Source organism: Ambystoma mexicanum, chromosome 6q (assembly GCF_040938575.1).
Source record: "Ambystoma mexicanum isolate Mex_15411 chromosome 6q, UKY_AmexF1_1, whole genome shotgun sequence".
NCBI lineage: Eukaryota > Metazoa > Chordata > Amphibia > Caudata > Ambystomatidae > Ambystoma > Ambystoma mexicanum.
The window spans coordinates 577514124-577541699 of record NC_090937.1 but is presented as its reverse complement, the minus strand read 5'-3'; the positions used below and the strand labels follow the sequence as shown (position 1 = coordinate 577541699).

The 27576-nt window shown below is 46.8% G+C and overlaps 1 long non-coding RNA gene across 1 annotated transcript in view; it reads right to left on the bottom strand.

Annotated features, from left to right (window-relative positions):
- The window catches only part of LOC138516153 (uncharacterized), a 215909-nt gene extending 205649 nt beyond the window's left edge, over positions 1-10260 (bottom strand). The window contains exon 1 of the long non-coding RNA XR_011282240.1: positions 10109-10260. This is a non-coding gene — a long non-coding RNA (uncharacterized lncRNA). The remainder of the gene's footprint in view (positions 1-10108) is intronic.
- Positions 10261-27576: the final 17316 nt, after the last annotated feature.

Below are 27576 nucleotides of genomic sequence, written 5' to 3'. Positions count from 1 at the left end.
GGGTTCCCTGGGGTGACAACACAAAACACGGCACATAATGGTTCACCATTTGCTAACTGCAGAACTGCCGTATTGTGAGCATTAAGGACACAATACCCAGACACATCAAATATTGGGGCAATTATGTCCTGGAAAATTAGGGAAGAATTAGACCCTGTGCAGTATATTCAGGAGATTCAAGAGCTTTCGCACCTTGTAACTCGAGAACCGTGGGGTAAAACAGTAGCAATATTTTATCATATACTATGCCAGGGGCTGCCAGAGCCCATTCAGAAACACTTAAGGAAGTTGGTAGGCATGGAAGCAAAAGGGTGGCCAGAAAGCAGCTCACGATAGTTCACCATTTTAGGTTATGACAGAAAAAGCTCAAGAAAATGGAAGACAGGAAGATAGTTGTAGCGAAGCTAGTACAGAAAAAACGAACGAAGTATGCAATTGAAGGGGCATTACTACCAGCCAACCCAGCAGCGACAGAAGCAGCAGCAGCAACAACTGCAGCAGTTCATACTGGCCATGGGGGGAAGGTTCATGGAGCATGCAAACACACAGCAAAGGTTCCAAGGAAGAGGAGGCCAACCGAGAGGACGTGGGTTCGGACCACAGATGCATCACAATCAAGGGGGATTTCCAGGAGGGTTTCGGGGAAATAGGCAGCAGGTGAAGCAGAGCATAGGGGATTTTCCAGGGAGTTTTCAAGGGCAAGGGAGGAAGCCGCCACAATGGTTGATGTGTAGGCAAACAGGACACATTTTGAGAGTGTGTAGGAGCAGGGGGATGCAACAGAACGGGGGAGCACAGTGCCAGCAGCCATATCAAGGGGACCAGGACTACTATACACCCGACCAACAGCAGGAAGGACAGATACAGGGCACACACCAGCAGTTGCCACAAGCACATGTACAAGCACCACAGATGCAAGCTCCAGTACCACAGTACATGCAAGCACCACAGTGTTGCAGGAACACACAGCAATTGGCACAGATACAGAGCAATGACGCAGCAGCACACGTGTACTTCATCGCAACAATTTCCATAAGACAACTGGGAGGAGTTACCATGGTGAGGAACAACTCCTTTACAGGGAATGGGATGTCCTTTTATCCTCAATAGGACAGCCCACAGACGAACTTGATGTGTCCCATCCTGTCGATCACAACCAACCCTGCAGAGGAACCTCGCACAGGGGTGGCGATGCATGACAAAACATTTTCCTTTCTTGTAGACACAGGTCCTGCATTCAGAAAGGAACATTCAAATTGTCAGGCGATGCCATTAACACGCAAGGATTCTCTGGGGCTTGGGATGTGGTTCCTTTAATGGACGATATCTCACTTTCTGTAGGAGATCACAATCTATCTCTGCCTTTACTCTACTCTTGACAGACACTTGTAAACATACTGGGTTGAGACATTATGAGCAGTCTGAACATGACAATTTCATTCACAGACAAGGTGATAGTGTGCTCCACACCAGGAATACACATGCTCAATGTAAGAAAGATCGTTCAAGCTTATTGTGGACACAGGATACAGAGGGGGTGCCAGTGGTTGAGAAGATGTTCCAGTACGGGAATGACATTGCTATTGCATGGCTCCTGGGCAATGCAGGGAAAATGTGTCAGGTTCCAAATGAGTACCTATTCAGGCCTGAGATATCATTAGACGGGGAAGATGGAATAATAGTGCCCATAGAAATTGAGGCAGTGGTTGCGAGAGAGGACTGGATAGCGGTACATGGGATGGACGAGATAGAACCAGCATGGACAGAAGTGATCGCAGTGGCCGAAGGGTGCAGGTTGACCACTGTGACAGACAAAGAGCTACTCAGAGAAGAGAGGTTGGAGATAGAGATGGTGTTCAAGATGAGTGTGACTTACTGGTTGAGGATGCCCTACAGGGAGGTACCACAGAGGATGGCAATGGCACTGGAAGCGCCAATCCCATTCTGTGAGGAGGATCTGGTCAAGATGCCTAGCATCCTATGGACAACAAGTCCCTAAAATGCGGAGCTCTTAAAGAGCATAGAGGGAGTGAAGATAAAACTGAAACCAGGAGCAAATTTACCAAGAGTGAAACAGTATCCACTCACAAAAGAGACAGATGAAGGTATTTTTGAGACGATTGCAGCACTAATGGAGAGAGGCATTCTTGTACCATCAGAGTCCCCTTGTAACACAGCAGTGCACCCAGTGAGAAAGGCAAAAGGGGGGGTCATGGTGTTTTATCCAGGACTTAAGGCCTCTTAACAACATTTTAGGAGCAGAGTATGCTCTAGTAGTTGCACATCCAGCAACAATCCTATTCAGCGGAAGCTGCCCGCTTCACGGTCATTGACTTGAAGAATGCATTCTTCGAAGTATCCCTACTCCCAGAAAAGACTTGACTTCCTTTATGTGTAGAAACTGGAAGTGGAAACATACAAGACTTCCTCAAGGGTACTACGAGTCACCATCTATCATTAACAGAGTGACATAGGTGGACATGTGCAATATACAGATGGAGAGCACAGTGTTACAGACATTTTGATTTGCAGCAAGACAGACAAGCACTGTATGCAGGATTCAGTGCATATGTTGACAGTGTTAGCTGACAAAGGATACAAGGTAGACAAGGGCAAACTACAGTACAGTCAGAAGGAGGTACTGTACATTGGGCCGACAATCTCACAAAATGGCTGACAGGTTATCCCGAAAAAGGGCAGCGGCAATACGCAAGACATCTAAACCCACAACAGCGTGAGAGATGCAGCAGTTCTTAGGGTTGTGCAACTGCTGCAGAGCATGGGTCTTTGACTACAGTACATACACAAGGTCTCTACTGGGCACTCTGAAGGAAGCACAGAAGGAATACAAGCCACTGACATGGACCACAGTGATTACTGATGCTTTTGACATGCTGAAGGAGGAAATATGCACAACACCAGTGTTAGGGATCCCAGGCTAGAAAAAGGAATTGTTCCTATTCTCGCACACTGACAGTGTGGTGATGAAAGCAGTACTGACACAGAAGACAAGCATGGTACACAAGCCAATAGTGTACTACAGTGGGAAGCTCAACCCAGTAATGAGATGACCTTATCAGTGCGAACAAGCTTTTCCAGCTGGCGCATTTGCAGTAGAGAAATCAGCAGCACTCACCACGGGGTGCACTACCACCCTTTAGGTGGAGCATGCCCGTTTTGTGATACTGCAGTACCCCAAAGAGCACACTGATGACACAAAGAGCATCAGGATACAAAGAGATATTATCAAATGCATCTCTGAAGATAGTGAGGTGCAGATTGGTCAACCCCGCAATTTTCCTAGCAGATGCCTAGATGATTCTATGCCCATGACTGTGCAGAAAACATACAGGCATTCAGTGACACTCGCAAAGTACAGGAGGATGCACTTGAGGGGGGAGACGTGCTGTACATTGACGGGTCATCAACAATCGACCAGACAGATGGGGTCAGGCATGCAGGAACTGCAGTGATGAGGTTGAAAGAAGATGGAACAAGTGAGGTAGTAGCCAGTGCGTGATTACCCTAATACTAGCATTGGAACACAGCAGAGACAAGGAAGTGACAGTATACTCTGACTCCACTTATGTGACATCAACAGTACACTCAGGACTGGCACGGTGGACAAGGAGAGGCTTCAGAAGGGCAGATGTGACACCAGTACAACACACACTACAATTAGGCAGATTTATTGATGTCATTGAGTACACTGTGAGGGTAGCAATAGTGAAGTTCCAAGCACACACTAGAGCGGAAGATCCCATCTCAAGGGGAAACAAAGCAACAGATTTTGAAGCAAAATGCGCAGCATACTTCAGGTAGCTATTGGAAATGGAGACAGCTTCAAATGCTTGAGATTGTGCCAGGAACATGGTATTGAAGGAAGGGTACAATTCATTGCCAGAAACACAGATTATGGATGTGCAGAGAGCTGCGCACAGGCTAGAGAAGGAGTTATGAACTAAAAGGGGATGTACAGTATCGCCTACAGATGCCCTATGGCGGCAGAATAACACAGGGAAAGTGGCCATGCCACTAGCATTATTGAACACTGCACTTACACAATTGCACCACCCAACACACACGGGAAAAGAGGTCATTGCTGCCCGCATTGGAAAAACATGATTCTGTCCTAATTTGGCAGAACATGTGGCTGAATTCGTAAGTAATTGCTTGACTTGCAAGCAATATAAAGCAGGGCATATGTTGAGAGTTGTGAGAGGAACCATACCTTGACCAGTAGCCCCATTCCAGCATTTACATTTTGACTACATTGACATGAGCCAAGTGTGTCAGGGATACCGCTACATGATAGTGGCTGTGTGCCCATCTCTAGGAGGATTGAGGCAGGCCCCTGTTCACATGCCGATGCCCTCAGAGCAGCCACATTATTGTTCAGGGAAGTGTTCCCAAGATGGGGCATGTGTGAGGTGCTGTGGCCTGACAATGGCCCTCACTTTGCCAATGAGATGTTCCATCACATCACCATGTTGCTGGGCATTCAACACAAATGTGCCTGTGTGTACCACATGCAAGCAAACGGTTTGTGTGAATGCCTGAATGGCCTCCTGATGGAAGCCATAGCCAAAACACAGCAGAGCACAAAGAAAGGTTGGCTGCACTGCTTACCTCTCGCTTTGTTTGCATTGCACCATTTAACTCTTGACTGGCTCGCTGACTACAACTGAACCATACATATCTCCAATAATGATCCTTGCCCGTGGTCAGACCACAACACCATACCATTCACTATTAGCTCAAACACACCCACTAGCCCACCAATGCCTATGGCACATTTTACTCAAGCTCGCAACATGCACAACATTACGGCAGACAACATCCTCCCACTGATCCACTACCCACGCTGAAGAGTTAGCCGACCCAGCCTCTTTGGTATCTACCTATAATCATACTATGGAAACAGCCTTGGATGCCGTGGCCCCTTTGAGTAACTGCAAAGCTAAACCTAAAGCTCATCTTAACCAGTGTTTCACCCCTGAACTTAAAGAACTACGTAGCAAAAAGAGAAATGCAGAAAATAACGTGAGAAAAAAACCTGTCACCCATCAACAAACAATTCACCTCCCTAGCTTCTGACTTTAGAAAAGCCACCTATCAAGCCAAAAGTAATGCCTCTAACATGCGCATACAAAGTGCTAACTCCAGCTCAAAAGAGCTCTTCTCAGTCCTAAGAGAATTAGAAGCCCCTTCTCAGACACCTGACCTATGCATCAAAGACAAACCTTGGTGCAAAAATATACAAAAAGCTTTCATGGACAAAATTACGTCACTCCAGTTTAAAATTCAATATTAAAAACAGAATTTCAATACATCTCAGCAGCCCACAATTGAACCCACTCCATCCAAACCATTCCCTAAATTTGAGTTTTCCCCTATCACAATAGAGGAAACTGCCAAAATCATAAAAGGCCTCAAATCGACACCCTGCCAAGGTGACATCTGTCCTGCAACCTTAATCGAAGATTGTTGAGATAACCTGGCACCTTTCATCACCTCACTCATAAACAACTCATTTGCTTCCAACACAGTACCAGATATCCTCAAGGAAGCTTGGGTGATGCCTCTACTGAAAATAAACCACCCTAGACCTGAACATACCTACAAATTACCGGCCAATCACAAGGGTTCCATTCTTGCTAAAAATTCTTAATATGGTAGCCTATGTTCAGATTAAAAAATATTTAGAAACTCAATACCTGTTGGACCTCTGTCAGTCGGGCTTCCGCCCGGGTCACAGCATGGAAACTGTGCTATTAGACCTCAAAGTTCAAATGGACCAGATAAGAGATAGAGGTGACTTAGCCATCCTCCTCCTCTTAGACCTCTTGGCGGCTTTCGACCTTGTAAACCATGACATCCTATGCCGTCACCTAGCCAGTGATGCTTACTCCTCGAATAATGCAATAGCACGGATCAAATAATTCCTGATGAACCAATCAATGAGAGTCTACTCCTCATCGGCAGCAGCTAGCCCTACCTTAGTCACCTGTGGAGTGCCCCAGGGATCATGTGTATCACCTATCATGTACAACGCATTCACTAAACCCCCCTTCGATAAATTGGACAATTTGGGTGTCACATACACAAACAATGCTGACAACACTCAAATACTAATTCCGATCACGGGGACTACATCCCTGACACGAATGCCCTAAATGCAATTTACCACACGATCCAAGCCTGGATGGTCCAGAACGAGCTGTGCCTGAGTGATGATAAGAGCAAGATTCTAATCATGGGTAGTCAAGCTAAACTCAAAAATCTTTCACTGCTGTACCAATCTTTCAACATAGATGGAAACATCATATCAACCGCCAAAGAGGTTAAGACCCTAGGAGTCTACCTTGACTCCTCACTCACCCTTTCTCGGCAAGTCAATGCCATCACCTCGGCATCCTCCTACACAGCCAAACTCATCACAGCCTGTAGACCATATCTCACAGAAGAGAATCATATCACCATAGCAAGAGCACTAATCCTTTCTAGGATCGACTACTGCAATGCCATCTTTGCAGGCTCTTCGTCCAAAAACATCATGAAACGCCAAATCGTGCAGAACAATGCCATCAGAGCAGCTTCAAATATCCCCGAGTCAGAACACATTTCTACCTTCAGAAGAAACATTGGCTTCCAGTGAAGGGCTGGATTAAATTCAAAGTACTCACACTTGTACACAAATGCTTATCTAACACTGCCCCACGTTATCTTTCTAGCTTGATAACAAACAACCAGTCCACTAGACCCACCCGTGCTGCTTATCTTGGGCAACTGACCAAGCCCAGATACAAAAGAGGTTCCATGTGTTAAAATTGTTGCAAAAATGGCCGTCTACATAAAACATCGCGGCAAAAAGGCTGTGGTTTTGCCACCGCAATCCATGTAAAGCATGCGGGGGACACCCCTGCAACCCCCAGACCCATTATACCATTTAAGGGAACCGGGGGACACCCCCACAAACCCCCGCTCCACTTAAATGGTATAATGGGGTACACCTTTACCGGGTCAAACCATGGCATTTTTGCCACGATTTTTTGTGAAGGCAACATTTTTGCATCGATTTTATCACTGCATACCACAAAAGACAAAGAGCAGGCAGCTCAAGCTTCCCCGTCATGGCAGCTAACTACTGGAACACCTTGCCTTCAGCTATAAGGAAGGATTCGCCCTACTCTCATTCCGCAAGAAAACTGAAAACATGGCTCTTTAAACAGAACACCAAGTTACGCGACCCTCACCTGTAAGTAAGCTAGCACAACCTGCCTCTAATCATGTAAGCTGTCAGTATGTAACCATATTCCTAAATTGGCATATGCCCAAAGCTAGCACCACCTGTGCCTTGCATACCCTGTAATCAAATACTTAAGCTGTCAGAACCTGTAACCATTCTCTTAAGCCTGATTAAACTCTAAACATATTCATAAGTGCATGTGCCCAGATACATGAGGGTTAGGCACGCAATACAAATGTTATAATAAATAAATAAATAAATAAAGCCCCATGAGGTGGTGACAGGCCGGCACAAGCAACTCCTGCTGGCTCCTCCCACAAGAGCATTGAAAGACTGTGATATTGGATAAGTGTTAGGACAAGAGCTATATGTAGTATCTTACTCCCTAGCAAGATATGCCTGGATCAGAGATGACATGGAGCAGGAACCAGGCTGACCCAGGTAAGTACAAACAGAAGATGCTTTATTGTTGTTGGTTACATAGATGCAGATCATGAAAGGTAGGAGAGAAGGTCACAAGCATCTGTCCTGGTTCCCTGCCATATTCCAAGTCCCAACCGTCACTCTCAGGAACCCCCAAACCTCCAACACTCCAAGCTCCACCTCACCATTCTATGAGGCTCTGCATTCACTCAGACAGTCACACTAATCATCCAAGATACAACACGTCCCCCTCCTTAAAAAACAACCAGGGGTCTCAGTGCTGCCACCACCAAACACGTACCTTGCCACGTGGACAATAAAAACCAAACTACAATCAAAAACCCTCTTTCTGCCTACCTCCTTCTGCCAGGACTGCCTCCCCTGGCCTCAGGCCTGCCACACCTGAGCACTACCCATGCCTCCAAATGAGACAAAACACACCTTACAAAATAGTGTAGCCCCAATATTTTAAACATACACAATGGCCTAAACAATAGTCCTAACATGCCAACAACAAACACAACCAATGTATCCAGAAACAAAACATGCCTCATCCCTTCTCCTCAAAGAAACACATGAAAAAGGATGAAAAAATATATCAAAATGACTCACTATACAAAGACCACACAAATCACAGAAACGCAACCACAGAAAGAAAGGATGTGGTGCATAAAACAATCCACGGTAACAGCCATGCGACAAAACTGTCCATAACCGCCAGAAAGATGGAGTGTAGCAGTATGCATACATATGAAAATGCAAAAAATATATATATTTCCTAACAGCACAACCAAGAATGAAAAATGTCATGCTAATCCCAAAACTCAGTGAAAACATTTATTTTATTTAGATTGTTAAAAATCATTCACTATTACAACTTGCCAGTGTGTGGTTCACCTGGTCCTCTGATGACCACAACTTTAACCATTACACCACACTCAACAAAAACACTGGCCTAAAATCTGTGTGCCACTCCAAAACAATATGAAATAAAATCAACTGGCGTGCTCAACTACTATACATCCCCCTACCATGCACCGCCTGGCACCACAGACCAACTACTAGGAGTCTGAACCTTACTCCTAAAAGACACCAACATGTACGGTCACCCACAACGCACAAACCTGCAATATGGGCCCCTTGCCCAAAACTCACATGCACAACTGCATTCTAATAATCTCCAAACCACAAAACGGGCCCCTTGCCCTGGTGTCTACACAACTACCCTTCTCTAAGGGTTAACCTCAACAGAACACTCCTACTACAAGTGTCCAAACTCTACAAAAATATGAGGTTCCTACGAAGGTTTTCCAATATATAGGCAAACACACCCTGCCGGCATGTGGAAGCCACCCCACTAAACATGCATGCAACTCCAAACACATGAACAACTCCACTACAACGTGCTACCATTCACACGTACACAACTGCTACACTAACATGCTAACTCATGTGCGCACCCTATACATCACATATGCTCACAACTGCTACCCTTTGCGCTCACAAATGCAAACTCTAACTACTACTCATTGCGCTCTCAAACGCAAACTCCAATCTCACTGTCCACACAACACATACTCACTACACACAAATGCGCATTTGAAATTTACATTTTCTAAATAGGGATGTGTTGCACCACCAGCCATGGCGGTGATCAGTCACCATGCTGTGGGTGCAGGTAAAAATCACTATAAACATCAAAGTGATTTCTAATTAAACTCATCATTGAAGTTCTCCCCACATTAAAAACATCCCTACATAATGGCATAATCTCTACTACAGAACTCTGTGGACATCTCAATATTTTTAAGACTAAACTTCATAAGTATGCTCCTTGAAGAAAAAAAAAACATTTCATCATTACTCAAAATAAATCATGTGCAGTCACCATACAAATTTCTGTGCTTAAAAATGCATTTCCCACTTATCACAACAACACACGCTGCAAACAACTACTCATGTATACCAAAATGGATTCATCAATTAAATCACATGTCCCATGATATTCTTCATTAAATACAGTCCAAGACATTTAACATGGTGCACATAACCATTTCAAATTGCTGTGCACCTAACTTCATAATCAAGCAACCGCTTTGAATTCTGTATCCGAGATCAACAACTTCATAAACAGCGATGCTAAATTAACTTGCAATGGAAACGCCTCAAAGCAAAACACTACATTAACCTAATAACTACATTTTCCAGTTGCATAACTACTTCATTACTCCTGTGCCAACGTCTTCACAATGTTAAACACGTTTAACATTTTTTTTTCCATCGGCATAAAAATGCTTGTCAAACAGAACTGACTACATCCGTTCGTCTGCGTCTACAAATAATGACACTCTTGTAATAGTACCTTGCAGCTTCACAGTTTTCTAGACAGTCTGCTGCTGCCTTCATGCCTCAATGCGCCGCGCATGCGCTTCATACCTCGAATGTACTCAAACCATTAAATCAATGCTGTGTTGCCACATCCATAAATGTCCCTGAGCATCGCGAGCACAATAATTCCATAAACAGCTGCCGTTGCTTTCCCTTTGTCTCCGCTTACATAGTTCCGACTTCAAAACGGGCGCAATCTCTGATACTTCCGTGTACGTCATGACGCTCCACATCGATGATGAGGCCACTACTCTAATGCAGGCCTTCTGCATAACGCAACGCCTCACCGGAGCTCCGAACAATGGTGCAAGGCAGACTCCATGTGTTCCAGCTTAACGGCACAGCTGGAACGCAGGGGTTCTACTGGGCACCCGCCACCCAGGACCCCTTGGGACCCTCAATAACTGGCCAAATGTTTGCACCAAGTCATTTTTTTCTTTTCCAGTACCTTTACAGTATAGCATATCTCTACAGACTGCAAGTCCCATGATCCCTTGCTCATCAGGAGCGCAACGGCGCTCGGGTCCTCTGCAATAACGCCGGCTGATCTCTGGTGACAACTTCTTTGTGCCACTCGGCCCCCAATCTTTCACCAGGGCCCGATACTCCTCCTGCCCCAAGGATGGGCTTCAAGCTTCATCGTCAGTCTGATGACTCTGATGCCACAGATATCTATTATCTATTTCATTGTCACCAACTTCAGTCAGCTCCATTGCCAGCTAACCAAACCGCGCTTCTCCAAGCAGGCTTACTCTCCTTTACTTCTCCTCCACTCTCCCACCTTCCTCCAGGGTTCTCTTAGCTTAATCCTCGTCACCAAAATGTAGTATCTTACTCCCTAGCAAGATATGCCTGGATCAAAGATGATATGGAGCAGGAACCAGGCTGACCCAGGTAAGTACAAACAGAAGATGCTTTATTGTTCTTAGTTACATAGATGCAGATCATGAAAGGTAGGAGAGAAGGTCACAAGCATCTGTCCTGGTTCCCTGCCATACTCCAAGTCCCAACCATCACTCTCAGGAACCCCCAAACATCAAACACTCTAAGTTCCACCTCACCATTCTATGAGGCCCTGCATTCACTCAGACAGTCACAGAAATCATCCAAGATACAACACTATATGAATATGTTACTTCCTTGATTGCTAGTGCCTCTTTTATCTCTCACCAGATGCAATGACACCGGGTTGGGGGGGGGCAGAAGACAGCAAAGAGAGCAACTGCGACAACGCACCACGAGACTCAGGATTCCAGAGACAAGTGAATGTGGGGGACCTAGTGTTGCTGCAGAATTTTATCTGCCGGTGGAATACATAGAGATTTACTACACACTACTCACACTGTGGAAAAGGTGGCAGACCGTGCTGTCAGGCTCAAAGGGAAGGCAGTTTGGAACCACCTGTCAGACATAAATCCCTACAAAGCAGCAGTCTCACCTGGCAACGTGTTCAACAGGGCCAATGATCTGCAGCAAGAAGAGCAACAAGTAGATTCTGAACGTACACTGCTGAGTGGAGGTCACCCAATGGTTACTCACTCACGAGCAGCAGAGTAAGGGATTGGACTGCTCATTGATTTAGAGTAAGGAGACACTGGGCCTCATTACGAGTCCGGCGGTAGCCGTGCCGGAAAAACCGACAGGCTGCCACCGGACTCGGAATGAATTTCCACCTCCTGACTTGCCAGATTTACCGGCCCATTACAGCCCCGGTGGTCCGGTCATTGCAGAGGCAGAATAATGTTACTCCCCATTCCCATGAAGTCCCATAGGACTCCATGGTGATGGGGACCATAGAAACACTGGCACCCTAATAAACAGTGCCAGTGTTTCCACTTCCATCTGCAGCTGGGTGGCGTTACTCCCGCCAGGTCAGACATGGCGGGAGTGACACCATGCGCCTGCAGAACTCCTAATCTGCCGGTCCAGAGACAACGGTGGTGGCGAGTTTACCACCACCGTTGTTTCCGGACCGACAGGCTTCTGATGAGGCCCACTGTCTGTTTGTTATTTTATCCTCTACACATCTTCAACAAGAAAGCTAATGTAATTGTTGATGATTATTCATGTTGCGTACTGACCACCACCCTGATACTTTCTCAAACCAGTTTGTCCACACTGTAAGAAGGCCCAGTAGGTTCTGAGCACGATCTCCAGCAGTATGTTATCTTGCCTTTATAGAATATTTGGTACAAACATACCCACAACTCGAACACAGGAATCCCCCTATTCTCTCCTCACTAAGAGACCCACCATTAAGGGCAGTGTGGGAAGAAGTGTTCATGTTCGCTATTAACGACTATTTGTTACGCGGGGCTTAAAGAGTTACTTACAATACTAAAACAACACATTTCTTCACACATTTCAGGCACGCAACTAGATCTTTAGGCTGCACAAGGATCAGCAGCAGAGGTAAAGATGAGTGAAATTATAATGAATGTAGCTATCCTGTTGTTTCTCATTATTCCTAGTGGAATGGTTGTGTTTATATTTTGGAGGATCTCCTTTGTTGCCAGTGCTAGCACTGTATCCTCTACTAACATTCCCACAACCCAAGCAGGTGGAACGGCCATGCGCAGTGCAGACACGGTAAGGAGAGGTAAGCAAAGTGCTGACACAGACATGAAAGGCCTAGACAAGTATCTCACCGACATTGCTCGAGTGTCTAATAACATGTGGTACATTTACATGAGCACAGTAGGTAAGGAAACCACAGGGGGAAAGCTCCTATGTTTGTTCATCAATCCCCTATGCCATGAGTACCTCCACAACGATCGTAGCAACTGAAATACCAGCAGCCAGAGCACAATGCTTGATGTATCTCTCGATGGTGACAAATAGTGAACGTTTTCAAGGTAAAACGGCAACATTGAGATTGGTGTCTCGAGCAACGTTCCCGTATGACGATAGTTACATAAAAACATTAGACATGATGAGCAATTATTGGCAGTTAGATGAAACTATACAGTACGTAACAGATGGCCCGAGAAGGGAGAAAGAAAGACTATAACACGGAAGGAATTTCCATGTCCAGTTAAAAAGCACCTTTCTAGCTCGTGGCCAGTCCGCCATCTTGGAGTAGCTGATGTGGTACGGTATATCTTGTATAACAGCGGAATTTCTACATTTCCTCTATTTCACTGGAACCCAGGGGTGAAAGATAACTACATGATGTTATATGCGTGAACCCACCTCCTTCCTTGATATTTGTTATTCGTAGAGGCCACGTTAGATGGAGAGATGTCACCCCAAGGTGGCATCTCAAAGTATAAAGAAGGCTGCAAATAATCTATCATGAGGAAATGGGAGAGTCCAAAACAGGGACGGAGGATTGTGATTACACACGCCATCGGTATTCAATGTATGGCAGTGAAATGGGTGCTGTGTGGCTCCACTGCATAGATGAAAAAGGTGCTTGCACCATATATCTGTATGGGCCCATGAAAACGATAGTTCTCAGATTGGTAAACCATTGCGTACCTCAACTTTGCAACAGTTTACACAGCCATTGTAAACATTTTGCAAACATACTGTCTACTTAAGAGTTTACACAATATTTTAATGAGTGTACACTATGTTTGCAAACATTTTAAAACAATGTAAACTATGTGCAAAACCTTGTTTTTACAGTGGTTTGCTTGTTTATAAACCATACTCAACCTATGGTTTGCAAGATGTACAAATGTTTTGTAAACATTAACAAAAATGTACAACAATTTACAGCAATGTCGCATACCTTTTGTTTTAAAGGTTCACGAAAATATGTAAACCTTTCAAACCATAAATTTGGTTATGTTTATAAAATATCAAACATTGTAACGACTTTAACCTTTCATCTCGCTCCACAGACACATCCACTGACTGTACTTCCCCACATCACTTTTTCTCTTCCATCCACTCCCAGCCCATCCAGCGCTAACCGGGACTCCCTCAACTTTACTCTCATCTCATTTCTACTCTCAGCCACCAAAATCTCTATTGCCCCCTTCTCCATTTGACCACATCTCTCACTGTCTCACTGCCATTCAATATTGGATGGCATCTCATTTGCTCATCCTCTACTTCTCTACCAAACACAGAATCCCCCAGCCCTTATTTTTCTCCCCTGCCTACTGTCCTTACTCTCCTTCTGCTTGCAACCTTGGTGTTGAATTTGATCCACCTCACAACTTTTTGCTCTTTATCTTGAAATCTGATACAGCTGCAAGTCTAAAACTCGCAAATATCAGCAAAATACACCATCTCATTCCTTTAAACACTGCCAGCCACCTAATAACTGCCCTAGAACTCTCTAAAACTAATTACTGTGCTAGTCTTCTTTATGGCCTTCCCAACTATGATTTCTCACCACCAGACAAAGACCTAAACTTAGCTGACCACGCACTTTTCAACCTTCCCTGATTTACCTCTGCCGCCTCGGCCCGCTGCAAAATTGATTGGGGAAACTTCTACGCTAAACACAAACTTCTTCGCATCATCTTCAAAACAATAAATGCCCATGCTTCTGCTTACCTAAGTGCCCCCCTCACACCCTACTATCCCCTTCGTACTTTAAGATCTTCCTTGGCCCATGGCCTGGCCACCACTTAAGCCCCCGGTGCTCATTCTGATTTCCGATCCCTCTCTATTCTCGCTCCCTTACTCAGGAGTATTCTTTTCTCCTGCTCCACTCAATTCATTCTCTACCACTATTTAAATCTAACCTTTTTTTATGCAATACATTGTGCATGTCGCCACCACTGTAAAATACACCCTTTCCTCTTAGGAGAATTTTCCCCAGCACTCAAAAGCTCCCTTCTATTTGCCAGCTTCCTTCGCATCCACTCATAACAAAATCCAGCCCTTTCGTCCGCACTGCTTTTCCCCATCTTTACCATCACCCATACTCATCTGGGACAGTGCATCTCCTTACCAGCAGTCACCGCTCTGTTGGCCTGCCACTACATAAACAGCCATCCATTGCCTGCTTACCTGCCCCGAAGTTTATCTTCTACAATAATTAGGGTGCAACCCAAGTCCCAAAGTGGCCACCCACCACTTTGATAGCCCTCACAATGCCAGTCTTTATCCACACCATGTTTGCCTGCTTGTCTTTTAATATGGTTCCCGGCTATACTGCTGGGATTCCCGAACACACATGTGTTAGACCTTCTGTTACAGATCTGTCTCACTTGGGAAGGAAGGTTAGTGTAAATGTGACCTAATGGTATTTACACATCAAAAATCAAAAGCTAAATATAACATACCTCTATTGAGATATTCACTGTTTACATGAATTACCTTTATTTAGGTCCTTCATTTTACAAACATATTTGTCAGTCCTTTCACTAACCGGAGACTGTGGTTCTATCACATGGCTCTTCCTCCATAGAGTACCTAGAGATTTCCAACTTTGAACAGTGTCCAATGCAAGTTTTGTTACTTGCTTGAATTGCTGCAAGCTGGAGAACAATAGGAAGCCAGCCTCCTCCTGCTATGCACCTTATCTCTGAAACAGGTTACTAATGCAGAACAGTCTTCACTCATCTATCCCGCACATCAGGAAGAGCCTGAAAATCCTGCTCTTCAAAGAACAGCTTGTCAATTGCTGATCACTTCACTGAACCCTACTTAGCTTCTCCCCCTCCGCGGTTCTCTTATCCCTGTACTTCCCTGGCCCACTCCAGCCAACTCTGCTACCTTCAGGTTGCTGCGGTGATATTGATTGGCGGGGCACTAAGGTTGGGTACTACAGAGTCTGTGTGATGTGGGCACTGGACTGAGGTGTTTGGGTAGGTTGGTGGTTAGGCTCTGGAGTGATGTGGGGTGGTGGAATTCTGGCCAGAGGTATTGGAGTTAGGTCGGGTTCAGGGGTGGGGTCGAGGTAAGCAGGTCAAGGGTCTAGGGTGACATGCACAGTTGATGTTGGGGAGTAAGAGTAGGGCAATGTGGTTGTGTGGGATAGTGAGGATGCTTGGATGATGTTGAATAATGGGGCAATGGGATGAGGTGCTGGAGTGAGGTTGGGCAGAATGGTACAGGGGTGAGTTTCTGAAATGAGGTTGAGTGCTGGGTGAGTCTGAGTGGATTTGGGTGCTGCGTGTTCTTGGTGAGATTGGGTGGTGGGGTTGCTGGTGGAAAGTATGTTTATGGGACACTGGGGAGAAGTGCCCGGTTGAATTTGGGTAGTGTGTTGGGTGCTGGGCTACTATCACAGTGGGTCTAGGTATTGGAGTGAGGGGTGCTGGAGTCAGATGCTGGGTGCAGTAGGGTGTTTGTGGTGTCTAAGTGAAGTGCTGCAGCGAAGGTGGCAGTGGTGGGGTATGGTTGGGTAATAGGGTTTAGGTGATTGGCTTTCTCGGGTTAAGTTGGGTGTTGGGTGGCTGGGGTTCTAAATGAAGTTAGTGAAATTGGTGCTGGCAAGCAAGCACTCCATGCAAGGTACGTTTAAAAATAAGCATTGGGAAAGCCAACAGTTTGAGCTTTTGTGTGGGCATGGGAAAGGCACGTGTCAGGCACTGCCGTAGTGGTATTAAATGGCCATTGATGGTAGCAGGTGCAGAATGGTTGAGTACCTGGGCATCTAATAGCAGTGCCTGGTGGCAAACGTCCAATACTTATACACAAGCCAAAAATGGTGGCTTTGCCAATGGTTTTTTTAACAGGACTTCAGTGAAGGACACACATAGTGCTTGTAAAAGGAGTCACTTCAGGCTAAGCCTGGTTAAGACATTTTTATTACACCAGTAGTGGGTTTACAACTCCAATTAAGTCATTAACTCTTAAAAAGACTGGTTTGAAAAAACACTGACATGCACTAAGACTGCACTAAAACTGCACAATTTGATGGTAATTGTTTCTTAAAGTGAGCTCAAAGAGTTCCCATGACGAGGTGTTTTGACCGGGCAGGGGCAGGAACTGGGTGGGAAAAGCCACAGGAATTAGCATGGCCATGGGCATTCAATGGGTGGGCAAGTAACTAACACCTACCAGCTGTGTGTCCCTCCTCATATGTTGTTTGTCCCTATCTGTACTGTAATGCAAACTTTCGCCACCTAATACCCAAACTAATAATAAAAAGTATTAGGCTTAGCAGTGCCTTTTATAGCAGTTTTCAGGAATAAATGAGAAAAAAACACATTGTATTTACATGCTGGGCATGAGAGCTTGGCAACAACCACACAACCTGCTGAACTATCTTTCTAGCTTATAGATTCTATGTATCTGCTGCAACGAAACATTATCTTGATATTTTCGCTTTACCTGGACAGATAAATCTTATTATCGGTCTGAACATGGGTTTGTAGCTGTTCCCAGGGTAAACATTTTGTGCTCTACTGGTAGAAAAGTGAGCGTTTATAAAGTGAAAAGGCTGCACGGGAAAGAAAGTGAAGGCAAAAAAATGTTTTAAAGAAAAAAGATACGATCGTAGCCTTCGCTATTTTTGAAAGTAAACTACAAGTGTCACAATGCAAAGCACTATACAAAGATGCACGACCGAAGTTACGTTTTCCTACTTGTTTGTCATTGGTGGTCACCATCAAAGTGGTACCATTAAAGCTGATTGGCCTTTATCGACTTGGGCTACGTTTTCAGGCTCAATTGGACTAGCCTGTAATGAATCTCCCTTTTAACTGACTTCCTTCAGTGAAATGAGTAATGGTGGCGTTTCCCGTGAGAGAGAAGAGCGCGAAATCTTTTGAATCGGATCATTTAAGGTAATAACTGAGGAGGGCGGGTGGTGGTGTTTTCCTTGTAGCTCTGGGTTTATTCACGCTTGTGGAATGAGCAAGGTTATGGAAGCAAGTATGTTGACCAAAACATTACTTTTTTACATGAAGCTGTTCTATGAAAACGTCTATTTTCCAGTTAAGCATGCACCCAAAGTCCGCCTGAGCAAAATAAACAGACTCTTAGATTTACAATTCAAGCCTGGCCATAGTTCCCCTTTCAATTGCGGTTTTGTTAACATTTACGTACACAAAGCACAATTTGTAATGGCACATGCTGTTTTATTTCAGAATCGACCTCTCTAAGATGAGTTTGTCATTTACTGTGTTTTCTGTCCTGAAAGCATCTGCTCTTTTATCGAAGCCAAATGGTGCAGCTGAGAAATCCGCACGAGTTACATACGAGTAAATTACTGCATCTGAAACGGTATGTGATTTCTCATCTCCATCTGATCGTGTGTGTGTGTGTGTGGGGGGAGGGGGGAACGGGGGGGGCGGGGGGGCTTAGGAGGATCAGCCCCATCCTGCCCGGGCCACTGGTCTGAGGCTGTGTCCCACTAGGCCAGGGGCGTATTATGGGAGATGGGTAATGGGATGTTGGGTAAAGAGTGGGTGCCCTTTGTGCTCTTTGAAGAGGGACATTACAGTTTCAAGCACAGATGTGACAGGGGCAGAGAAAGCAGGAGGATTGCTGTGGAACATGGAGATGTTAAAATGTTAAGGTAACTTCGTAACTATAAGGCAGAAGGGAGCCTCAGCTGTAAAGGAAAAATATCCCCCACACCTCTTAGGGACCGACCTATGCGATAAGTGCTGAATTGGGTTTAAAAAGTTAAAAAAAATAAGCATTTAACACACCCTTTAATTGAAACCTACACAAATATTGAATCTCCAAAATATACATTATTTTATGGTGCTGTGTAAGATTGAGACAATGGTCACACTCCAGAACATTTCTCTGTAATTGGTTTAGCCATAACAGGCTGCAGAATTACTTATGGGGGCTCTGAAACAAGGTTAGAGAGAGCGGGACAACCCCGGAAATGAGTATTAGTACATAGCAATATGAAGCATGCTGTAGATCAAACATCTACATAAGCTGGCCACTATACCCTTTTGTTCCCTATATATGTCCCATTGTGCTTTTTAAATGTTTTGTAAATGTGTCTCGGGGCTCATTTAACTCTGTATGTTTGTGAATGTGTATAATGTTAGGTACTTATGTTTGAATGTCACCAGGTGACCTGGGGAGCCCAAAGTAGCTGCTGGGTTCTAGTTTACCAGGCCCCTCTAGACTACAAGCAAGTGTTAAACGGCTCCAGCACCTGGCAATTTCGAACCCTGTGCATGCCGCATAATGTACCCACTTCTATTGTAGGGTGTGAGTTGATCGGAGCTATGTAGTGGCTAGAAGAGCCTGGCTTACTTGATAACATCTACCAAGAGATATGTTTCACTCCTCAGGTCATCTGATATCACACAAATGTGTCATGAACTGTGCATGGGTGGAATCTGCATAAAGGCGCATTAGTACACATCTACAAGACATTGAAAGCATGATGGGCTGTATATAACTGAGAGCAAAATCTCCTTTTCTTCTTGTGTACGTTAGATTTGCTGCACACTATATATTAACTTCTTGCTCCCCCTAGATGTAGCATCTGCTTACCGGGTGATGCCAGATATCCAAGGGCTGCTGTCAGCTCCTGCTCATAGTCTTAACTTATTTCCCTGTAATGTGTGTGAATTGGCCACTGCTTCAGTGAAGTCTCCCAAAAGTTGTTTTCCATGGCTGCTTTCCCCATCCCTCATCTGCCAATTCCTAGATCCTGTGGCATGCAAGGTAAAATTAATGAGTTTGAAGCTGAAAGCGAGAGTGTGAGTCTGGAGCATGTGCGTCTGAGAGAGCGAGGCAAGAAAGAGACTGCCTGCAAGAGGCCAATGGTTGTTTTGCCTTTTTAAGGCCTTTTCTCATGTTTTGATTGGACTACTATTATGTTGTGATGAGTTTCATGTCTCGTTATAATTTAAAATGATCTACTAAATGTAGTTTCAGCCTTTTCTGCCCCCTCCTACCAACCTGCCCATTGGAGTCTCTGACTGCTCCCCGCGTCAACTGTTGCAACACACAATGCACATACCTTGCACATCCCTCCGGCTGGACCCAAGAACCCTTAGAATCAACTTACTCCCTCGATCCTGGTATCGTGAATCTAGGCGCTGCTGTTACATCTAGGGTTCTTGCATTCTCTGTTACTGCATTTGCTAGTATCCCGTGTTGGGCCACTGTCCCTCTCTCCATGTGTCCCAATTCTAGGAACAGCTATTGCTTGTAAGAGCTGACACGTTCTACTGTTGCCCCCGTTTAACCCTCTCTCACCGCCCTGTTGTCCAGAATCTAGACGTGGGTGTTAGATCTAGGTTATTGTATTTCCATTGTCACGTGTTAGGCCTTTCTGCCCCTGTCAAAGGCATCCCAAATATAGGCCCGCTATTGCATGCAGAGCTGCTACATTCTACTGCTGATCCCTGTTTGACCCTCTCCAACTATCCTGGTGTCCAGAATCTAGACGCTGGTTCTTCATTTTTGAGTCACTACATCTACTGTTACAAGTACATCAATCTCTAGGTGCTGCCCATAACCTCCCCCCGGGATGGAGTTCCCACTTCAACAAAGACCAGTTCTCTCACCCATCCTCATTCCTGGCCTCCCTACACTATAACCTCCCGTCTTATCTCACCCCTCCCGGCACATAACCCACACTCTTATCACCCAACTTCACAAACTCCCCCTTTATCCCACATCTGGTCCCACTTCAACAAAGTCCACCTCTTCGACCCTTCCTACTTCCCGACCTCCCTACTCAATACCCTCCCGCCTTAACTCACTGCTCCCGGCGCATAAAACACGCTCTAGCACCCAACTTCATTAACTCCCTCCACCCCATTTATCCTGCTTCTGGTCGCAATCCAAGACCCCTACACCCGAACATCAATAAACCCATACGCTGCCTTAACACCATCCCCCTTCCAACTCCAAGATCAGAGGAGCACTCTGGAATGGCAAACACCTGTCTCCTCAAACATCCACCCCCCACTCCTCAACCCACCCGAACACTTCAACATCCACCTTCTCTCTAGCATCTATTGAGAAGAACCCCACTAACCCTGCCCAATATCAAACTCACAAGCTAGTGCAGCCCTCTGGCGCTCCAAACATTAAGTCCCCCTCATCCACACCCCGCCCTTGTGTCCTCGAGGAACTCCCCAGCACTTCAACCTACCTCCCATGCCGCACTCTCCCTCCCCCAGCCCCTACTCGACCCCCACCCACAGACCTAACCCTTCATATCACTTCCCTTCTCTGAAAGTGGCTCGTCTAACCCTCTAGAATGACAGTTTCAACCCCTTCCCCCTCTGACCCACCTATCCTCTTCCACACTCCTTTGCCACCAAAACACACACAAAGCAGAACGTGTCTGGTCCTCTCCCTCTACCCTCCATACCTCACCGCTTCCCCATCGCTCAAACCTTCCCCTCCTCCTTCTCCCAGTCTCCAACCCTTGCTCTTGACTTCTCCCCAATACACCGAAACCTCCAGCGCTCACCAGACCAGACCTAAACGAGAAACAAGCTGCCTAAACCACCACACCTCAAGTGATCTGCTCATCACCCTCACAATTCCCCCTGATTTCCCCCCCACATCTCTCACATACCTAACACCGCCTACCAACTCTTCCTGCGCCCCATTGGCGTAACCCTTTCACCCAGCACTCAAAGTCCACAGACATCCAGCTGCCGCTCTACACCCACAGGCCAGTCTCTACCACCCAGAATGATCCTACTACAGCCCCCACCTCATCCGGCATTGATGTCCACCGAGCGCTCCCTGCGATCAGCGTCACGAAAACCACCTCCCCTCACAGAGTCACATGCCTCAGTTTTTAATGCCCACTCCGTAGCAAGGAACAGACACAGCATCTTTGACCTCCTATACTCTTGACAATCCCGACCTCATTGTGATCAGCGAAACTTGGTTCTCTGAAGATTTTGCACCAGTCGTGCACAAGCTCTTCCCCCCTCGGCCCCTCCTGGCTACTCGCTTATCGCCCACAATAGACCCTCCAGAGGTGGCAGAGTGGCAATCCTCTACAAACCCCCTTTCACCATCTGACTCGTCGAACCCCGGGCATGCACACATCCTGTGAATCCCTTCTGGTAAAACTCTTGCTATCATCGACATTCACTCACAGCTTCCTACTCATCTATAGACCTCCTGGATACAACAGACATTTTTCCAACAATCTCTGTGACTCAATAGCTACCTTTCAGGTAAATCGCCCATCTTTTACCCTCCTGGGAGACTTCAGTATTTGGTTCGATATGCCCAAAAACCCCATGACCCATCCACTGGTTGACAGTCTTGATGCACTCAACCTCTCCCAACATACCACTGATCCAACCCACTCAGGTGGGCAAACCCTTGATGCGATTTTCAGCTCCTATGACTAGGTTTATATAACCAGTCCCAAACCACTTATCTGGACAGACCACTTTACCATCCCATTCTCTCTCCATACACCTAGCTCTCCTCCAATGGCTTCCCTAAAAGTGAACGGGAAGATTGGTGATGTCACATGAAGCGAAGCAGGGCTGACGCACCCAGAAGAGATCAAGAGAACGTAAAGATTCTATGGGTGTTAAGAAAGTGTCGAAGATGAGCAACATTTCGGGATTGAAATGAAGATGTTTATGCTACAGAAATGATGAAGATATCAAGTCCTTTTACACGTGTACAGATGCAACATACGCAAGAAGAAAAAGGGCCTCATTACACGGATGGCGGTAAGGGAATAACGATACCGGTAAGGGATTACCGGTATCGTTAAATTCCCTTGCCAATCACGACCCGGATAACCGCTATTAGCGGCACCACTAAGAACGGTGCCACTAATAGCGGCTAGTCCGCGGGCGCGCAACCCCTCATGTCAGCAATAGCGGCATTGCGCTAATAGCAGACCATCACAAGCCATCTGGACATGCTAATAGTGGCATGGATTTGGCCAAAAAAGCCCATACTGGCATGGAGGAAATACTGGCATCGCGAACCACCCGTTAAGAGACATGAGCAGTGTTCCCACCTGCCACAGGTGGCCACAATCAGCATAGGTGGAGGCAATGGAGACTGGGGTAGCAGAAAAGGAGCACACCACACCGCTTCCCACACCCCTTCCCACACCAAGATGGTTCCAATACTAGCAGCATTGCATGGGCTGGAGGACATGATTGCATTGCTTAGCCCGCGTCACATCCAGATAGAAATAGGATGGCTAGCACATGCGGAAATGTGGTTGTTAGCATGTGCCACACTTAGATGGAATTCTCAAGCATAGTTTGCGCCGATTCTGGGCAGAGGAGCGATTGTTGGCATGTGCCACACTTGGACCGCATTCTCAGGCTTGACCCGCGTTGCATCTTGATGGAAATGTGGTTGTTGGCGAGTGCCACACCTGGATGGAATCTCAGAAATGTGATTGTTAGCATATGTGATTCATAGCATGCACCACGCTTAGAATTATGAACCTAGCCTGCACGGCATCTAGATAGAAATGTGACTGTTAGCATGTACCGGACCTAGATGGAATCCCACAATTGCAAGGACAGCAATGCCAACTAACCAACCAACTAACAATTCCATCCCTCTGCATACACCTCTCAAACTATAACCAAACACAACCACAAGCCTTAATCTCAGAAATCCGCACAAACTTCACAACAATGCAACAACAAAACAAACCACACATAGACTTGCACAACAGCACACGACGACTACGGACCATAAAACACCCCAAGCCCAGCCGACGGACCCACCGGGCTGAGGCTGCAAACAGCACATCACTGCTCTCTTGCACTTTTCCAGCTTATTCAAATTAACCCATCCCCTCTCCTCCCCTTTTTCAGAGCCGCCAGAGCGCCAGGGGACCACTCCGGTGGTGATAGTGTGCGGTACAAATGTCCTTTAACATTAACATTAGCATTAACATTAACATTGCAGCACCAACAACAACAGGCAGCACAGAGGAGACGCAGGAGGAGGAGGGCGAGACAGGCCCAGCAAGCCCCACCAGTGCACCTAGTCATACCACAGTGGCAGCCACCAATCCCCAGGATTGGAGCCAGTCCATTCAACCTAACCCCTGAGCAGATACACACCCTGTACCGTATGGACCGGGATACCATCACCACCATTGTGGACATGATACACAACAACATCGTGAGCCTCATAGACATCCGTACTGCCATCCCTCCTCTACTGAAGGTGGTAACTGTGCTCCACTTCCTGGCCACAGGCACCTACCAGCATACGGTAGGGCAGATGCATGGCATATCACAACCAGTATTCTCACGCACGCTGTCCCAGGTTCTCGATGCCCTCCTGAAGCACACAAGTGAACAAATATCCCTGCTACGGACTGCCCAGGAGGTCTCCAACACCAAAGCTGGCTTCTGTTCACTGGCAGGTATCCCAAGTTGCATCGGGGCCATCAACTGTACCCATGTGGAATTGGTGGTCCCACATGACAATGAAGCAGTCTACCGAAACAGAAAGCAATACCACTCCATCAATGTCCAAATGGTATGTGACTCAAACAAGATAATCACACATTGTTGTGCCCGATATCCCAGATCAACCCATGATTCAATGGTCCTGCGGAACTCAACGATACCAAGCTACATGGAGCGACATGCTGGACAACATGCGTGGCTACTTGGTGAGTAGCAGGGCAATCACATGGCAGTGTGATGTGGATAGTGATTGGGGTGGAGAGATGCATACTCCAACTGGGTGTGATTGGGGCGAGGGAGAGATGCATACTCCAACTGGGTGTGATTGGGGGGCGAGAGATGCATACTCCAACTGGGTGTGATTGGGGGGGAGATGCATACTCCAACTGGGTGTGATTGGGGAAGAGGGAGAGATGCATACTCCAACTGGGTGTGATTGGGGGGAAGGGAGAGATGCATACTCCAACTGGGTGTGATTGGAGGGGGAGATGCATACTCCAACTGGGTGTGTGGGTGTGATTGGGGGGGGGAGATGCATACTCCAACTGGGTGTGATTGGGGGGGGGATGCATACTCCAACTGGGTGTGGACTGTCGTCTGTAGAATAATTGGACATACAGATGGACATCATTGTCCACCAAGGCAGCCCACAATGGACCGGACACAAAACGACATGCAAGTTGGAAGCTGCTCAACAAAGAAATTAATCCAATATGCCAAACATGACATATCTATCCACATGCACATTGCACATCATACCATACCCTAAATGACACAAAGCAGCAACATGCAGCCAATATGCAAAATGGAAATGTGCGCTGAACAACATCACAACAGATATGTGCCCTTGAGTGCATACAAAGGGATCACCTGTAGCCATTGTACTGAACCACACCCGTGCACCACTACTGAAGTGCCGCTTCACAGCATGGGGACATCGATTTCAGAATGGCAGTACACTAGCAATGTGGTACAAACGTTGCCCGGGCCCAGCAACACTAATGACCTGTCCTCACCCATAAGATGGCAATAACTGCCGGCAGCATGCATGGTGCAAGGACTAGCTCACCTTCTCACATTGCAGTTACACTGATCGTCTCCATGCATGCTGGGATTCGTGGATGCCAATCATAGTGCAAAGTTGATTTGTGTGATATGTACAGGTTCCAATTGATGTAAACAGTAACACATCCCCATTCTTGCACCCATGCAGGTGATGCTGGCTATCCCCTGAAGAGGTGGCTCCTTACCCAGGTACGGAACCCACAGAACAGACACAAAGAGGAATACAATCGTTCACATATCTGTACCCGCGTCGTAATTGAGCAGACATTTGGCCTTTTGAAGACACGGTTCTGGTGCCTCAGCAGGTCGGGTTTGGGCAATCCTGTATGGCCATGAGAAGGTGGCCAAGATCACCATGGCATGTGTCATACTGCACAATATGTGTATCAGACAGAATGTGCCAATGCCCCCTGACATTGAAATGCAACCACCTGATGAGGATGATGATGGGAATGAGGAGGGAGGAGACGGGGCTGCAGGTCATGCAGGAGGCGATACCCAGGAGGGACGCTCTGTGCGTCAGCATCTGATCAACCAAATATTCTGATTCACATGGTCCTACTCTGTTGAATGAATGTGGGTATTTGTCCACGAGGGTTTTGTGGTGAAGCGCACACTGGGCCCTGTCCCCCAATAAAGCTCACATACACAATGATAAGGTCCAAGCCTGTGTTTTAACTTGTCACCAGTGTGTTTAATATATTATGAGGTAAAGAAGTGCGTGGACCTAACTACGCAAACACCATTTCTCCCCTCCCCCCACAACACTCCCAAAACACCCTTTTCCCCCTCCCCCCACAACACTCCCAAAACACCCTTTCCCCCCTCTCCCCACAACAACCCCATGTATGGCTGCTACAACGTTGCTGCCTTGCTGTACATGTGTCAGCTACATTGGGCTGGCCCTAGTTCCCATCCCCACTCCCACCATTAGGGGGTTGGAAGGGTGTGCGCCGCATAGATCGCAAGGACCGGCGGCGGGGGCTCGTCTGCCTTGAGCTGGCAGAGGAGGAGGTGAATGGTTGTTCTTGTGGCGGTGGAGGGTTCTGTCTGTCCATAGCGTCAGCTATGCGTGTGAGGACCTGCCTCACTAGTGCCATCTCCTCACAGAGCCTGTTGGTGCAGGCTTCCATGCCTGGTCTGATCTCCCTTGCATTCTCCCTGCACTCCTCCCTCAAACGTGCTGCCTCATCAACATGCTGGCCAACTAGCGCTGTTATGTCCTCCTGCCGCTGTCTGATGATGGCCATGTCATGGCCACTGTGTCTTGCTCGTGGGGTGGATGCCGCACCTTGTTCTATGGGTCCAGCATCAGGTGAGGACACCGATGGACTCCAGCACCCTGCCACGATTTCATCGTCAGACTGGGCATGGCTGCTGGATTGTGATGTGGGGGGTGGGCTTGGTTCTTTTGATTGCTGGGGGCTGGGGGTGTGCTCTTGCATGGCCAAGTCACAAGTTTCCTCCACATCGTACAGCGGTGCTGTGGCTGCTGCCTCGCCAATGCAACTGTTGGCAGCAGACATTGGCCCTTCCGTGGGTGGTTCGTGCGTTGGGGGATCACTGGAGGGGGGATCACTGGAATGGGTGCAGCAATTGTTTCTGCCGTAGGTTCACGTCTTGGTGACGTGGGTGGCTTGCTGTGTTTGGCCCTCTGCGGGAGTGCACTCTTCCCTGTGCCCCTCGATGTGCTGGCGATGTTGCCTGACTCCTTTCCCCTGGGTTGTTTCTTGGCGGAGGGAGCCTGTTTCGCAGTGTCCTGCTCATCGCTGTCACTCTGTGAGCCTGTGGGGGACAAAGAGTGGGATAGCATTGGTTATAGGTCAACGTGCTTCATGCAGATGTTGTTCATCATGCTGTTCTATGCATTTGGACTTCATTTGTGGGCATACAAGTCGTAGGACTGTTGGGTGGGTCATTCATGCATGGGTCTGGGTGGCACGTGTCTGTGGTGATGCGTGCATTTGTGTGTGTTGGGATGTGACCCTCACATGGGCAGGGTTGTGTGAATGTATGTTTGTGGCCACATCCATGAGCTGATTTAGGGCTCACATTTGGGGGGTACCTCCTCTTTCACAGTGCAGTGTTTTATGTGTACACTCACCTCCATCTGACGTTGTGGGTCGCACTACGCTCCATTTCGCCGACTCCCTCTATAGATTCCACACCTATGGT